Source organism: Muntiacus reevesi, chromosome 13, assembly GCF_963930625.1.
Source record: "Muntiacus reevesi chromosome 13, mMunRee1.1, whole genome shotgun sequence".
In the NCBI taxonomy this organism is placed as follows: Eukaryota; Metazoa; Chordata; class Mammalia; order Artiodactyla; family Cervidae; genus Muntiacus; species Muntiacus reevesi.
Window position 1 is genome coordinate 8,236,381 of NC_089261.1, and position 16,947 is coordinate 8,253,327.

Consider the following 16,947-nt stretch of genomic DNA (forward strand, 5'->3'; position numbering starts at 1 on the left):
TAATGACAGTGATGGAGCTGTCATCACTGACCTGCTGGATCCTGTCGCTAAACACCAAGGCCAGCCTGTAATCATTACGAACGAACAGAGAAAACAAATAAAAAATAGCAACCCATTTGTTCTCAGCCAATAAGGCTCCCTTGCAAATAAGCATGCTTCCCGCCCTCCCACTCCCTGAGATGATTTCAATGACTCGGGGTTCATGCTGCTTGTGATAATTGATAAAACTCCAGAGTTCCTGCAAGGTTCATAATGTTCTCTTTTTCTCTTTTCTATGACTTCCCAAGATAAGAGGAGGTGGTGCTGAGATGGATGCATTAAATTTATGCTCCCCGGGGTTAATTTTGATAACAGCTTCAAGGGACGAAAGCTAACTAAAGAACTAACTCATATTTGTTTTAGATTCTACACTTTACTGGGGCTTCCAACTCACAGTGAGAATCCCCGGATTATAAAAACTGAGGAGGGAGGGTTGTTCTGTAAAACCAATCATGGACACAGGGGAAAAAAAGTCAACTTTAAGATTCCAATTAGAAGATTTTTGAGGGGGAAGGGATCAATTAGGATTTTGGGCTTAACATAGACACAGTACTATATATGAAACAGATAATCAACAAGGACCTACTGAATAGCACAGGGGACTCAATAATCTGTAAAAACTTGTATGGGAAAAGAATCTGAAAGAACGGATACATGTATACATATAACTGAATCACTTTCCTATACATCTGAAACCAACACAACATTATAAATCAACTGTAATGTAACATAAAATTTAAATTTAAAAAAAGAAAGGTTTTGGGGACCGGCAGAATGTGCCTGTGCTTAATTCATTAATATCACAGTGTTTCATCCAATCCCTGCTAAGAGGGTTTTTTTGGCAAGTGATCCCCTATATATGAGCTTCCCCGGTGGTTCAGCAGGAAAGAATCCACCTGCAATGCAGGAGATGTACGTTCAATCCCTGGGTCAGGAAGATCCTCTGGAGAAGGAAATGGTGACCCACTCCAGAATTCCTGCTTGGGAAATCCACGGACAGAGGAGCCTGGTGGGCTACAATCCATGGGGTCACAAAAGACTCAAACACAACTTAGCAACTAAACAATAACAACAACAATCCCTAAATATAGTTGCTTCTTAGAAAAAGTGCACACCACTGGGGTTTGGACAGGCTTATTTCCGAACATCTCACTCTGTAAAGCGTGCGGGTGTTTGCAGCCACGCCAGGGCCACTGTCCCGATTCACCTGTCACTGAGATCACAGTTCCACGCGTTGTCACATGCATCACAGCAACTGCTTTTCACGCTGTCTTAACAGCAAAGCTTCACAAACTCTAAGAGAGGTTCTACATACCACTTCATTCCTTCAAAGAACCACAGAAAGGTCTAATACCAAACTTCGGTTCACAAACCAAATCACAATTTGGTTCACAAGCTGAAATTACATTCAATACAGAAGGACCCTTAAATAAATGGGGGGAAACATACTTCTCTGCAGGGCGGAGCGGAGGGGCGGGGAGGTGGGGCAATCCTTCTCTGTAGAGAAGCTCTGGAGTGATGCGGTTCAGAATCTGGGCTCAGGAGCCAGGTGACCCAGATTGGAACTCCCGGGGCCAGTACTTCTAAGTTGTGTGATCTTAGACAAGCTGCTTAACCTCTTTGAGCCTTGGCACTCTCAGTGGTATTAATGAGACTGCTGTGAGAACCATGTTGTAACATGAAAAACACAACAGTGTCAAAAAACAAAAAGTTATCATTCTTATTATCCCCATCATCAGCAGAGTATCTCTACAACGGCACAGCATGGTGGAAAGTGACCAGCCCCAGGAATGGAAAAGCAATGTCGGACATGACCCTCTGGCTTTAGCACTGCTGACTTACTGTAAGCAAACTGTTCAGCTTTTTAACTCTCACTGTCCACTGCTGCCTAATGAAGGGGCTGAATGAGCTGCTCCCAGAGGCCCTGTCAAATTGTAAAATTCTCTGACTTTACTTAATCCAACAATGAAACCCTTTGCATGGTGAAGAATACTCACACCTCTCGAAAACCATCTTATGAGCTTTGGTCTTACTGTATCAGGACAGACCTAGAGTGTTAGCAATCACCGGTGGCACAGTGTGCAGGGGAGGTGAGCAATCGATCCACCAGCAGGTTTCCAGAAGAGAAACTTTTCCTCCAGCATCTGCAGTCAGCACACTGACCTTGCTTAATAAACACATATTGGCTGGCTGGCTGGCTGGCTGAAAGGATGGATGGATGGATAGATGGATGGATGGATGGATGGATGGATGGATGGATGGATGGCATAAAAGATTACAGGTTCTTTGCCTCAAGAATTTTCTATCAGAGAAAATCTAAAGGTGGGGGGGGGGTATGCTACTGAAAACCACAACTGCCTACTAAAGAGGGAGATCCCTGGAAGAGGACAAGCCCTGCCCAAGCAATTCCAGTGCACCCTGAAGGATGAAAAGCCCTGCTCCCAGTCACCCTGGAACCTTCAGTTCAGGCTCTGAAACAGTTCAAGCAGGCGTCACCCAGGAGGACTCAAGACAGAAGGGTCAGATCCTGAGCCTGAATGGGAAATCCTGAGAGAAAGGAGGAGAAGCAGGAGAAATAGCCCAGAGAGGTCAGCAAGACAAGATTAGACATGGCCTGGGAGCCACAGAGGGGAGCTGAAGCTACCTGAGCGGCAGTGGGAAGTCAGCAGAAGGTTTCAAAGAGAAGAGTGACAACATCAGAGGTGCCTGTGTAATAAGAGTCTGCTGGCTGGATAAATAGGACAGGTGAACCAGAGGGGACCCTGGAGCCATCTAGGGTAGCAATCCAGGAGGTCTGGATGCCGGTGGCTGCAGTAGGCAGACCAGCACATCACACGCAGAGGTGCACAGGTGTGTTACAACACAGAGGGGAGCTACCCATGGTGATCTGTAGCAGTAGGAATGAAAGGAAAGTCCTCCTTGCTTTCCTTCTGGAACCTCCAGCACAAGTCTTTTATTCCTCATCCAGAAGATGCCCACAGTCTGCCAACTATTTATCCTGCTTCCACACCCTACCTCCTTCAATCCATCTGACGCCTCCCTGCTCCTACTCAAGAGCCTTCCGCAGCTCCCCACTGTCCACCAAATCATCTTCAGAGTCCTCCATCGACACTTCCATGCTCTCCTTTCTATTTCTGCCTGATTCCTGCCACATTAGTTCATGCTTTCACTCATTCAACAAATGTTTACTGAGTACCTTCGGTGTGGTAGGCTGAGACACAGAATCACTCCAGGAGGTTTCTAGGCATGCTGAAACGCTCTTCCAAATAAGCCACTTTGACTATATAAAATAGGAATTATAATAGCTAACAATTATTAAGCACTTATGTGTGCCAATTATCACACTGAACACTTTGTGTAACTATCTCATTAAATCTTCCCCAAATGCTCAAGATGAAGATGGCTGGTCTCCGTCAAGTCACCTGCAAAACAAGTATCGATACAATAACTAAATCAATAGGATATGAGCCCAGGCAGTCTAAGCCCAGAGTTTGGGCCCCCGATTCCTGTCTTCTAAATGTCCCAATACTAAGTCATGAGGCTGCTGGGTCAAACAAGATAACCTAGCACACGACTTTCCTGGTGATCCAGTGGTTAAGGATCTGCAGGGGACACAAGTTCCATCCCTGGTCCAGGAAGATTCCACATGCTGCGGGGCAACTAAGCCGGTGCATCACAACTACAGAAGCCCGCATCCTACAGCCCGTGCTCTGCAATAAGAGAAGCTATCGCAGTAAACAGCCCCTGTATCGCAACGAAGAGTGGCCCCTACTGGCTGCAGCAAGAGAAAGCCGGCCGGCAGCAACGAAGACCCAGCACAGCTATAAAAAAATATTTTTAAAGAAGATAGCATAGCACATGTTCAAGTGTGTAGTAAGCTATAAAAATCCCATTAAAATGCTCTTTCCAAATCACTTCCTGCTATTCACTGAGCCCAGATCACTCTGGCCAAACGAAGTCTAGGTTCAAAGGTTTTTCCTCCTGGCCCCTTTGCCTGGAACACTCTCCTTCAAGGTCTTTTCTTGGTCTCCCACCACTCAGTTCTCTGCTCAAATGCCACCCCTGGCATCTCTTTGAGAGAGACTCCCTTAGTCATCTCGGAGCAGTGAGCAAAGCTGTCAGGGAGTCTTTCCTGGGTCTCCTTTAATTTCCCAAGCCTTTTTCTCCTTTCTTCCCCTCTTTTCGCTCTTCCTCTCCCCTTCCTCCCATCTCCTCCTGCCCCTTGAGCCCTTCAGGCACAAATGCCCCCTTTCCACTTCTCCATGTTCTCCTCCCTTGTCAAAAAATGTTCTCAGGGAAAGATTTCCTATCAGTCATTTACACACTAGTATGAATTTGTCAGGAAGTCAACTTTCCCCCAAATGTCTGCATTTCTAAGCCATCTGATTATAAAATAACAGGCTCTGCTCTTCTTAAAAAAAATTCTATCTAACAGGATTATTTTGTGTGTGTACATGTGATATATCAAGGGTAGGAGGGTTTTCTACCCCAGGAATCATTCAGCTGACCTTACTGGACTAGAGTGACTTCAGGGTGGTGGTACAGTTGAGAGGAAAGAGGCTGGATACTGATGGAATTCTCCATGTGACCTTACTTCTAACATTACATGCATGATCTTAGACTAAGCAACTTCCCCTCTCTGAATCTCCATCGTCTCTTCTGGAATTGAGGGTAACTAGCTGGCTCACTGGGTGAAGAATCCGCCTGCAGTGCAGGAGACTCAGGTCCAATCCCTGGGTTGGGAAGACCCCCTGGAGGAGGGCATGGCAATCCACTCCAGTATTCTTACCTGGAGAATCCCATGGACAGAGGAGCCTGGCGGGCTACAGTCCTTGGTCGCAAAGAGTCAGACATGATGGAAGCAACTGAGCATGCAGGCATCGCAAAGATGACTGCGAGGATTAAACAAGATAAGACGACACACAGTAAGGACTCCATGGGACTGAATGAGTGACGTCCCCTCCCCTGCAGTCAGGTCTGATGGACCCCATGCCTAGAGGCGCCAACACCTACGCGCCCTCCCAGGGCCCCCACCACACGACACTGTTTCCGGAAAGAACGGAGCATGGAATTTGGCAGGAGACCACAAAATGTCCTGGAATCCCACCACTCTTAGGTCTAGAATACTCTCCTTCAGAGAATCACATTCTCAGGGCCAGTTTTAAGCATTTAAGGCTTAACTGAGGATTGGAACTACTCCAGCCCCAAAGCCTGTGACTATGACCAGCCAATGTCACTCCCGCCAGGCCAGTCATAACCCTCGTTGTCAGCATCACTAAAGCTGACCCCTCTGAGAGCAGACACTAGTCCCCTAGAGCAGCGGTCCTGGACTTTTCTGGCACCAGGGACTGGTTTGGTGGAGGTCAGGTTTTCCACGGATGGGGTGAGGGACCTGGTTTCAGGATGATCCAAGGGCATTACATTTACTGTGCACTTTATTTCTATTATTATTACATCAGCTCCACCTGAGACCATCAGGCTTTAGATCCCAGAGCCTGGGGACCCCTGCCCTAGAGGAAACCATGATTCAGCCACCATAAACCTCAGAGCTAAAGTGGTAATTATCGGAAGATGAGGAAAGCTCTTCTCGTAGTCTCTGGGAAATGAAGTAAAGTCTCAGAATAAAAAAAAAACACATTAAAAACATTACGTTGATCTCCATTCATTCGTCTGTTCATATATTTCTTTACTCTATCAATCATTTATTTGGCAAATCTTTATTGGGGTCACTGGACAATAGTGGAAGCCAGGTAAGACTCTCTACCTTCACAGAATAACATTGGCACACGGGGGCTCTGTCAGCAGCTCACTGAAATCCTGCTATGTGCCAGAAGGATGTAGGTATCTGAGAGTCAGACCTCACAGTCAGGTGTGGATCCAGGAGGGCTTCTCTGAGGAGGTGACATTTAAGCTGAGAACCAAAGGATGAGCAGAAAGGGAAAGAGCAATGGCTCTTCCCCGGTGGAGGATGCAGCCTGGGGAAAGGCCCCGAGCAGAAGGAAGATGGATGGAGAACAAGGGCGGTGAGGTGAGGCCTGAGACAGGGCGGATGTCAGACCTTCCAGGGTCATGAAGCGCACATTCTGTCCTGACAGTAATGGGGAGTCATGTACAGAGTCAAATAGGGATCTGACATCCTAAAGGAGATCAGTCCTGAATATTCACTGGAAGGACTGAGGCTGAAGCTGAAACTCCAATAAGTTGGCCACCTGATGCAAAGAATTGACTCATTTGAAAAGACCCTGATGCTGGGAAAGATTGAAGGCAGGAGAAGGGGACGACAGAGAATGAGTTGGCTGGATGGCATCACTGACTCAATGGACATGAGTTTGAGTAAACTCTGGGAGTCAGTGATAGACAGGGAAGCCTGGCATGCTGGAGTCCATGGGGTCGCAAAGAGTGGGATATGACTGAGCGACTGACCTGAACTGACAATGATCGCCTGGCCATGTGAATGAGAGCTCTGGCAGCTCTGTGGAGAATGACGTTCCCCTTCCGTCAACATGGTCCCCAAAAAAGGCATGTGGGGTGGGGGTGGTGGGAAAGGTGTGGAGGTGAGGGTGAGGGGAGAGACTGGGTTTTTTGGAGGACTTTTCTTATAAACGACTTTAAATAAGAATGGGAAGGAAGCTTCCCTGGTGGTCCAGTGGTTAAGACTTTCGCCTTCCAATGCAGCAGACTTGGGTTCAATCCCTGGTCAGAGGAGCTGAGATCCCGCATGCCCCTTGGCAAAAAGAACAAAACATAAAACATGAACAATATTATAACAAATTCAATAAAGACTTTTAAAATGGTCCACATAAAAAAATCTTTTTTAAAAAAAAGCGGGGGGGGGGGGGGAATGAATAGCAACCCACTCCAGTATTCTTGCCTGGGAAATCCCATGGACAGAGGAGCCTGGTGGGCTGCAGTCCATGGGATCCCAAAGAGTTCGACATGACTGAGTGACTAAAGGCACAAAATTCAACATTCAGACACAGAGGCTGTTTTGTGGGGTTTCCTGTGTTTTGTTTCATCGTTGCAAATCTTACTGATGACTTAGTCAACTAAATGGTTGGGCTGCAAGAATCTGACCACTAAGCCAATGGGCAACTGGATACACTGCTGCTACTTACATAACCGTCAGCATTTATGTCATAAGACAGCATTGTCGATGCAATTCAATTTATCAACATATTTACCAAGTAAATATCACGCGGTTATTAAGGACAATGGTCTTATATTGAGTATCTGTGTCACTTCTAAAGTGGTCCTCTTTTTGGATGCATATTCACGCTCTTCGTTATTGAGTATTTCTTCATCCTCACTATCTGAGATGCTGAAATAAAGACACGTTTTATGAAAATGAAAACGGAATGAGAGGGAGCAAACAGGTGACAGTTCCATCCATCCAAGCCTTCGTGTTTCTAAACAAATAAGAAAGACGAGCAACATCAGGCCCAAGTGTTTGCACGCTTGAGGACATGAAGAGACGTCTCCGTTTCACCTCCTTCTCCAAAGCGCACCGGTGTGTGCTACGCGATGCCACACGCAAATGGCAACTCGTGGGGCTGAGCAGCTAGGGACCCAGGTTCTGTGGGGTCACTGCCGGGTCTGGGTGCCAGAGCTGACAGCGTCTGACCTCTCCCTTGGGCTGGACCACTGTTGTGGCCCCATCAGTGCAGCTGCCATCTGTGTGGACACCCAACCTGTGATCAAGACATTTCTCCAGCGGAGCCCTTGCTCAAGAAGTGTTGCCACAACTAACAGCCCACTTGAGAGTCTTGGCGACTATTCTGATCACAATCAGAACCCAACAGAGCTGTCAGAGAGAAAGTGATTTCCCAGGACTGTGTGGGGTCACAGTCCAAACATCATGGTATGTTTGACTCCAAAAGCCTTCATCTGCTGGTCATGAGTTGCAGGACTTCAGTGCCTCCACAGGGAGGTTTCTTTTCCCTCTGGGTTGTCTGTTACCAGCACTTAAACTGGAAAAGGTCTATTGGTAGATTAAGTTAGGTTTCTGTATTACATTCTGTATCTCCATGCAGACACAAGGCCTTTGGGTCAGTTATTGCTATGCAGCAATAATACACATTTGTTTAGCATCTCAAAGACCCTGCAGGTCAGGACTCTGGTTATGGCTTAACGGGGTCCTCTGATCCTGATCTCACAGGGCTGCCATCATGTGTCAAGTGTCACCTGGGGCTGCGGGCTCATCTGAGGCTCAACTGGGGAAGGCTATGCTCCACATTCACATGGGTGCTGTGAACATTTCCAACAGTTCCTAATGGCCTGCTGGATTTAGGGCCTTGGATTCTTGCAGACTGTTGACCATAGGCCACCCTCGGTTCCCAGAAGCTGCACTCAGATCCATGCTACACAGGCCTCCCCAACACAACCTCATATTTCGTTGTTTCAGAGGTGCATGCAAGTATGTGTGTGTGATGTGTGCGTACTGGGCTGCTAGATAAAACGTACTTCATACTGTGAGCCATGATCACAATCTTTGAAAAATCCCTGAGCCAGACACTGTATACACAAGCCCCTCAGTCACTGCAAAAGTAAGTTAATAAGCTGACCTCACTCGACTTGTAATATTGAGTTTCTGAACCAGGACCCATCCCTGACACAGTTCATGGTTGCCCCCACCAAGATACAACGGCCCCACACGAGGTTCTGATAATGACCCTCACTCTGCCCACTTTAATGGAGAAATGGAAATTGTAACCATAATGATCAATGCAAATTGTTTTAGATGAAGACACTCCCAGACCTTTTGGGTGGACAATCAGCATTTCAGAGAACAGGCTTTCAGAGTCTGGCCCTTTGAGAGACGGGTCACTCCTAAGAGGCTCCATTACAGGCCAAAATGAGTGTTATGTGATTTAGAGCAAGGTACTTAACCTCCCTGGGCTTCTGCTTTTTTAATGATGAAACAAGGAGTAAGTGGGGCTGGAAGGGAATAAGGGAGACAGAACTTACTTTTTTTTAATATTAATTATTTCTGTGTTGCTGTATTTCCAACAAGAAGGTGTTACTTTTGTAACTTTAAAATACAAGAATTTTTTTTTTTCATTAAACTTTTAAATTTTGTACTGGGGTATAGCCGATTAGATGTTGTGATAGTTTCAGGCGAACAGTGAAGGGACTCAGCCATACATGCATCCATTCTCCCACAAACTCTTCTCCCATTCAGGCTGCCACATGGCACTGAACGCAGGTTCATATGCTCTATACAGGAGACCTTGCTGGTTACCCATTTTCAATACAGCAGCGCATACATGTCATCCCAAACTCTCTAACTGTCCCTTCTCCCCATCCTCCCCCTCTGGCAACCATTTAAATACAAGATTTAAAATTAACATAGAAGGAGAGAGTTGGCCTAGATTGTGATTTCTCAACACTAGAAACTCACATTCCCCTTTAATAAAGTGGAAAGTACATGTGCTCGGGCCAACTCTGCAGACTTTGTTCTTTCCCATGTCAATTTCAGGCCAGACTCAGGTCACCTACAAGGAAGGGCGGGGTGGCGGGGGGCGGGGGGGAAGCGGTGTAGGGAGGAAGGAAAAGGAAAAGAAAGCAGAGTCAGTGGAGTGTGGATTTCACTGAAGACTTGGTGGAGATGCAGACGGAAGAATTTTATCATACATCACACAGCAGAAGTGCCCAGATACCATCTTGGGATGCATCCGCTCTTTGTCTCTGTTCCTTGAGCACAAGCACTGTGTCTCTATTTTCCACCCCATCCCACTCCTATGGACTATTCCATTAGCAGCTTCACTGTGCTGGGAACCGTGATGGCCAGACTGCCTTTCTGTGTGTGCTTCCAGGTTAGAGGTGCTAAAAAGTGACGTTGTGCAAGACCAGGGAGACCCAGGTGATGCAGCAGCCAGTGTGTCCTTCCTCTCTGCTGCCCTCCGTCCCGGCTCTCCCCGACCCCACTGATCAGCAAGGGTGTTCAGCCTGTCTCTGGACACTCAGCTGCAAAGTCACGCAGGCAGCAGCCACAGACCTCTACGGACTTCCGTGGACTTCTACATCAGTCCCTTTCACGGGGTCCCTGTGTCAGCCAGACACACCAAGCTGCTAGAATTCGCTTCCTCCTCAGCTCCCATTTATGAAACTCTTCTTCCCCCAGCTCCTTCCTCATCCCTGTATGTTCTGATTCCTGTAACGCCGACCTTAGTTCACAGCACCACATGGTCCCGCCTCCTGACTGGCCCCTCAAGACACACCAGGGTCTGGCCTCACAGACAGGAAGGATAAAATGGGGCTGGAGATCTCCATGAAAAGCCAAACCCTGCCGGCTCTTAAAGTCTAGACAGGGACTTCCATAGTGGTCTAGTGGCTAACACTTTGCCTTCCAATGCAGGAGGCATGGGTTCGATCCCTGGCCAGGGAACTAAGAGCCTGCATGACTCGAGGCCAAAAGAACAAAACACAGAACAGAAACAAGGGTGTAAAAAAATCCAACAAACACTTTTAAAGTGGTCTGCACCAAAAAAAAAAAAAACAAACCAATCTTAAAAAAATTTTGGATAAGGTGTGTGGACTGAATCCTGAGGGCACCAGGGAGCCATAGAATAAGACACACAGACTGTGGCATGACTATATTTTTGTTTTCGAAACAAAGTGCTAGAAGAGAATAGATTAGTGGGGAGCCAGAGAGACTTTCAGGAGACAGTGAAAGGGCCACCACACATGTCCCCAAATATTTATTTGTCTCGATATAGATGGAGTGGTTGTTCAATGAAAGTTAAACTTTAATCGTGGCATGAAAGGTGATAAATCACTTGTCAAGCAAATATTTACTACTCCGGGGCTATGGCTTCTCAGTGATAGGTGGATGGTCACCTCTTTTTCCATCCGAGGTCTAGATCGTAAGAACTCTCTGAAATAGCAACAGCATGCATCAGGTCAACAAATGAACCAGAAAAGATGGATGAGTTACACTGAGATGACAGGCGAGAGGGGACAGTTTAAACAATAGCCATGTGGCAGTACCAGGGACCATGTTTGCAGAGGCTGGTTCGTTGGCAACAGTAAGAAAAGGCTCCAAAAATGAACACTGGGAGGAGATGAAAGAAAAAGAAAATTCCAATCTCCCTTGCCATCCAACCATTGCCGTTTCAGCTCAGTTCCAACATTCGTATTTCTATTCAGTTCACTGAGAACAGACTGTGTGCACATCAATTTTCTGAGCAGTTTTCTGAGGCTACAACTCAATATGGCATTACCTTTCTGAGAATTCAGCCTTAAAACAATCACCTGCATTTTTCCTCATCCACTAGGAAAAGAGAAAAAAAAAAGAAACATGAAGAAGAGAAAGGTGGGTTTTGACTGTATATTCAGTTCTCAGTTTTTTAAAAAAGATATAGCTGCCTTGAGTGTCATTCTTTTGAATTCCTGCTTTGAGGTTTACATTCAATAACAACATTTGGTGGAGAAGGGCCCCCTGAAAACCTGTAAGGACATGTGAATCTGAGCTGGCAGCAGACAGAGGAGGTGGGGGAAGTTACCCCACAGCCCAGAGAAAAGTCATTTTCATTTCTTCTGAAATTAAGGGAACTATCTTTATTCCCACCTCATAATAAGGAAGTGGAAAGAAATGATAATGCTGAACTGCAATGGCCCAGGGTGTCCTTTTGTTTCCCCAAGTGGATCCTCTCAGATTGCAGCTTGGAGGCGAGGCTCTTGTGGGTGTCAAAGGCTTGGAGAGAGCACAGACCCCAAAATATCAGGCAGAAATTAAATGATGGGCTTCCCTGATTGCTCAGCAGTAAAGAACCTGCCAACCAATAAGAGAGATGTGGGTTTGATCCCTGGGTCAGGAAGATTCCCTGGAGAAGGAAATGGAAACCCGCTCCAGTATTCTTGCCTGGGAAATCCCAAGGACAGAAGAGCCTGGTGGGCTACAATCCATGGGGTCGCAAAGAGTCGGACACGACTTACTGACTAAACGACAACACCAACAATTAAGTGATACATGCTATGACGCTGCTAATGTCAGTTCTACTATATTCTGGACAAGGATGCTTCTCTTCTCTCTCTCACACACACACATTCACACTCACACCATTCCTTTTTCTTCATTTTACTTAAAAAAAAAAAAAATTCATTTGGCTGCACTGGGTCTCAGTTGTGGAACCAGGGATCTTCAATCTTGATTGCAGTAGGTGGGATCTTTTAGTTGCGGCATGTGGGATCTAGTTTCCTGGCCAGGGATTGAACTCAGGCCCCCTGCATTGGGAGCATGGAGTCTTAGCCCCTGGACCGCCATGGAAGTCCCACATACCATTCCTTTTAGAAATACTCTATGAATAAACTTGAATAACCGTCACCAGGCGGCAGCCCTCCCCCACTCCCTTTCACACTTGCCCTCTCTCCGGAGAAGCCCCAGTCCCCCAGCCATGACAATATCACAGGTCCCTCCCATTCCCTATCCTGCTCCAAAGGACACTGCCGCCTCCACTTGGCTCCGAAGGTTCGGACTCCTTTTTACTCAGCGCTGGTATGGTGCCAGGTGCTGGAGACACTGGGGCACCGGAACAAGCAAGGGAGGATTCTTATCCTATCAGGAGACAGAGACAGCAGGTAGATGGATGAACCAGATCCTGTTAGACTGCAGAAAGTGCTGTGAGCAGTGATGTGTAAAGAGTGCCATTGGGGGGGGGGGGGCAGTGGTGGTCTCTGTGTAGCTAGGTGGTCAGGAAAGGTCTTTTTGAAGAGGAACTGAGATCTGCATAGATGCCAAGAAAAGGAGAAGCCAAAAGAGCACTCTCTGCAAAGGAAATAGCAGATGCAAAGGTCCTGGGGCAGGAATGAGCTCTGAGAATTTAAAGTTCAGTGAGTCGAGGGGAATGGGAGAGAAGACAGCTGATAAGAGCAGAGACGTAAGCATGGGCCAGGTTATACAGAGTTTTACAGAACCTCTTAAACGGAGCTTGGGATTAATGTATACACACTTTATTGTTCTTCAGTCACTAAGTTGTGTCCAACTCTTTTACAGCCTCATGGACTGCAGCCCCTAGGCTCGTTTATCCATGGGTTCTCCAGGCAAGAATACTGGAGCGGGTAGCCACTTCCTTCTTCAGGGGATCTTCCTGATCGAGGGATCGAACTTGAGTCTTCTGCACTGGCAGGCAGATTCTCTACTGCTGAGCCACCAGGGAAGCCTGTAACATATACACACTACTTACTGTATATAAAATAGATAAGCAAGGACCTACTATATGGCACAGGGAACTATATTCAATATCCTGTAATAACCTATTACTATAGTGGGAAAGAATCTGAAAAAGACTATATGTCTATATCCTTGCTATACACTTGAAAGTAGCATAACATTGCAAATTATACTTCAATAAATAAAAAGACATGCTTCTTTTTGTATGCGACTGAGCTGTTGTGCTTGTTTGTCGGGCAGCAATAATCCAATAGGGCAGGACTCCTCAAGCTTGCAGAGGACACATTTCCCCAGGTTATGGTATGCTGGAGACAATGGGAGGTAGGAAGAGGTTCACAGAAAGCTGTGAGCAGGCACGGAGGTGCCAGGCACATGTTGGGAGAAACGCTCCAGACTCTTTTGCTGAAGATAACACATTCTGAGTGATCACAGGCGACAGGGGGATGGAATTAACAGAGCCACGGTTAACTTCATCGCTCGTGACCCGAATCCAGAGCCATGCATCGGCCAGAAGGGGCTGGCATCGAGACAGAAAGCAGCCACCCCACTGCCCAGAACCATGAAGCCTTTGCATCTAGAAGTCGCCGAGCCTCTCTGCTTACAGAGGAACCAAGAAAGGTAGAAATGGAGCTGGAAGAGCTTCAGACGCCAAGGGCTGAGAGGAGCTACAGAGGAAAGTCTTCCATTCTGAACAAAAGAATAATGATATTCTTTGAAATATCATTGGAGAAAAGATCTGACTTTTAGGTGAAAGGAGACAGCCACCACCAAAATACCAGAACCAGCAACTACCCTCAGCTCTTTTTTTAAACCTTTCTTTATTTTTGACCGCACCATGCAGCATGTGGAATTAGTTCCCTGACCAAGGATTGAATGCATGGTCCCTGCATTGGAAACAGAGAGTCAGCCACTGGACCACCCGTTAGCGTTTGATTTCTAATGCCATTCTCAAAAAAGAAAGAAAGAAAGAAAGAAAGGAACCAGGGATCTCTGGAGAAATGACTTTTCTAGGACTGGCTTAGGAGACACAAGGTGAGTCTGAAAGATCTGACAGTCACAGAAAGTAAGAAAGTGCTCGAGCAAAAACAACACACACAAGATGATGGGATGACCTCGTGGTGCAACGGTAGCGCATCTGACTCCAAGATGATGGGGGCGTATCAAAGGAACCGCAAGAACCGACTGAAAGAGCTCCCAGGGGCCATCACTGGGAATGATCTGAGCTACAAAATGAATAAAGGAATATTGGATTATAACCCAGAGTATAAAATAAATATCCATGCATCCATACTGATATAAATATTATAAGTGATTAAATTAATTAAGGAGGGACACAGACAAATCTCCTATACAGAACACCCAAAAGTGTAGGTAGCTACCCTACCCTCAAAGAAATGGGTAGGGTAGCTTCCCCCTAAGTGAGGGCTGGGCACAGCACCTTCCCTCCAAGGAGGGGGGGCAAGGTAGGGGAAAGAAAAACTTGGTTGTGGTGAGATCTGACCAACACCACTTCAGCCAGGTGACCAAAGTTAAGGCATGTTTGTATGTATCCTTCCCACTCCAGTATTAATGCCTAAAGAATCCCATGGACAGAGGAGCCTGGCAGGCTATGGTCCACAGGGCTGCAAAGAGTCAGATGGGCATGCACACGTATCCTTGGTATGATGTAGCAAGAATGACACTTTACCCCCATGGTCTTTCTCCTAAAAAACCATTACCCCAGCTCATCATGAGAAAGATACTAGACAAATACCAACTGAGGTGCATTCTAGGAAATGCCCGACCAGGACCCCTCAAACTAAGGTCATCGAAAACAAAGTCTGGAATTTGCTGTATTGATCAGGAAACTCAAACAGGGGCTCTGTATCAACCTAGGGGGTGGGACGGGGCGGGAGAAGGGAGGGAGGTTCAGAAGGGAGGAGTTATATGTGTACCTATGGCTGATTCATGCTGAGGTTTGACAGAAGACAGCAAAATTCTGTAAAACAAGTATCCTCCAATAAAAAAATAAATTTAAAAAACAAAAGAACTGTCAATGAAGGATACAAGAAAAAAAAGGAAAGAATAAAGTTTTGTGTATAACTTAAAAAAAAAAAAGAGAATCTGAAGAGTTGTTATAACCAAGAAGAATCTGAAGAGATACAAGTAAACAGAATGTAGGATTCATCCTGGATGGGAGCCTGGAACAGAAGTAGGATGTTCGGAAATGATTAAGAGGCTCTGAATAATGTGTGGACTTCAGCTAATAACGTATCCGTATTGGTCCATTCCTTAGGGCAAATTTACCATAATAATGGGAGATATGATTAGTGTTAATCATAGGGGAAACCGAGTGGTATATGAGAACTCTCTGTTCTAGCTTCAGAGTTTGTAAATCGAATTCTATCCTCAAAGTTAAAAAATGTATTTCGATGCAGAAGCAGAGAAGGGGCTTGTGGACACAGCAGGGAAGCAGAGGGTGGGGTGAACCGAGAGAGCAGCGCTGACAGCTAGTGGGAAGCTGCCGGACAACACAAGGAGCCCAGCGGGGCAGCCGGTGATGACCCAGGGAGGTGGATGGGAGGCGGGAGGGCGGTTCAGACGGGAGGGGACTTATACATTTAACCGTGTCTGACTCAAGTGGTTGTACGTGAAGCAATTATCTTCCAATTTAGAAAAATCCTTTTTAAGGTTGAATAAAATTCCATTGTATGTAAAAAAAAAAAAAAGGTAAAAAATTAAAAGACAACAATAACATTTAAACATTACCAAAAAATGTGTTTAAAAACTAATAAACTATGGGCCTCCCTGGATGATAGAGGAGGAAGTGCAAGCATAGATTTTAGTTTCACTGCCTCACAGTTACTTGCTGGGTGACCCTGGGGAAGTCATTTAACTTCCGAGCATTTCAACTTCCTCATCGAATGTGATCACCATGGTTTCTTCCTCATGGAGGGGGAAAGAAGGAATGATCACATGCTTCAGCTGTGGGGGACGCAGCAAACATTCCATTATGACTATGGTCAGCGTTTATTTCTTTTTCAGTGAGAAAATTAAATCAGGAGAATCCTACTCTCTCTCTCTTTTTTTAAATTTGAATTCTATTTTTTTTTTTAATAAAGTCTTCATTTATTTATTTATTTATCTGGATACATGGCATGTGGAACTTGCCCAACCAGGAATCGAACTCATGCACCCAACACTGGAAGTACAGAGTCTTAACCACTGGACCACCAGGGAAATCCAGGAAAATCATACTTTCTTAATCAATGATAAACAAGGGAATAACTGCCCCGAGGAAGTTATGTATGCTGAACGTACAAAAGAGTTTTAATGCTTGTTGGACCCATGTATGGATATGTGAGTTATGGTGGAAAGGCAGATGGTATTATTTATGACTCTTCCATACCCCCGTCTCTTGCTTCCGTGTAGACCAAGTGGATACCTATCCCACTGACCTGAGGCAGGACCCTGTGATTTGTTTCCTTCAATGGTGACACAAACAGAGGCCTTGTGTATACTTGTGAGTTGTGACTTAGCCTCGCTCCAGCTAGCCACTGCTTCCACGGCCTGGTCCCAACCTGAGAGTCACATGGAGCTGTGGTGAATCCAAGTGAACACTGGCTGATACCCAGACTCATGGAACAGAAAGAAATTTTGTTTGCTATAAACCACGGAGGTTTGGGGTTGCTATGCAGCATTATCACAGACATAGTTGACAACGAGTGCATTATGACAGAAATATTTGGGCAGTGTCCATT